The sequence below is a fragment of the Nomascus leucogenys genome, chromosome X (genome assembly GCF_006542625.1).
Source record: "Nomascus leucogenys isolate Asia chromosome X, Asia_NLE_v1, whole genome shotgun sequence".
NCBI lineage: Eukaryota > Metazoa > Chordata > Mammalia > Primates > Hylobatidae > Nomascus > Nomascus leucogenys.
This window is the reverse complement of record NC_044406.1, coordinates 136,817,887-136,819,057: the sequence shown is the minus strand read 5'-3', so window position 1 is coordinate 136,819,057 and position 1,171 is coordinate 136,817,887.

Genomic DNA, 1,171 nt, shown 5'->3' with positions numbered 1-1,171 from the left:
TTTAAGAAACTTCTCCCCTCCCTACTGACCAGAGAGCCACCATTCAGATCTGTCTTTAAAGCTATTTTGAAGCCACAATTCTTCCACACTGATGGAAGCACTAGTTTTACCAGGTATTTCTTTTTTGTATATTATTGGTTCTGTTTCTGGTCTAGTCCATTGCTATAGCCCGTCTCTTCCTATGTCAGTAATACACTGTTGAAACCAGTGTAGCTTTAGCACAACTTTTATTATCTAGTGGATCAATTACCTTCTCTCCTCTTGTCCCTAATCATTTCTGCTTCTTTCTCTCCAATTTTCTTGTTCATTACTGCTTATTCATTATTGCTTTTTTATTCTGTTATCTAACCTCTAGAATAGTTTCATAAAGTTACAAAAGAAGAAATACCATTGATATCTTGGTTGCAATTGTATTAAATTTTTGGATTAAAATTGGGAAAAACTGGTATCTTTACAATATAGATCTTTTCAATCAGTCTCTTGGTGTTCTTAATATTTTCCTATATCTTGTTTAATATTCCTAGGTAAGTTTTCTAGTTTTCTTCTTATAGATTAGATGTTGCACATTTTAAAATATTTCATGCACAGTTGTTGTATATATATATATTTTTTTTTGTTGTTGTTGTTGCAATTGTGATTTCCATTATAGTTGCCAACTGGTTATTGCTAGTTTGTGAGAAAGATGCTGATTTTTGTAAAATTACCTGTATCTATCAGCTTTGCTTAAAAACGTTTCTTAGTTAAACATATTTAGTTTTCTAAAGGATGAGTATACAATTTGCAAATAATGACGAACGTGTCTCGTCCATTTCAGTATGTATGCTATTTGTTTCTTGACATAATCTTACTACATGATCCTGTCCCTAGCTTTCAGGGCAATGCCTCTTGTGATTCGATTTACACCAACGTTTACCATTGGTTACGATACACTGAATGCATCATATTGAGAAAGAATCATTTGATTCCTAGTTCACTACTATTTGTCATTTTAATCAGAAATAGAAGTTAAATTTTATTAAATGACTTTTGTTTATTTGCAGTATTTTTAATGGATGCAAAGTATTCCATTTTATGGAGGTTTCAAAATTTATCTAAGAATTCCTCAGGTAATTGGGGGCTCATGCTGTTTCTACTTTTTATTACTGTAATTGATGCTGAAAATGAATATCTT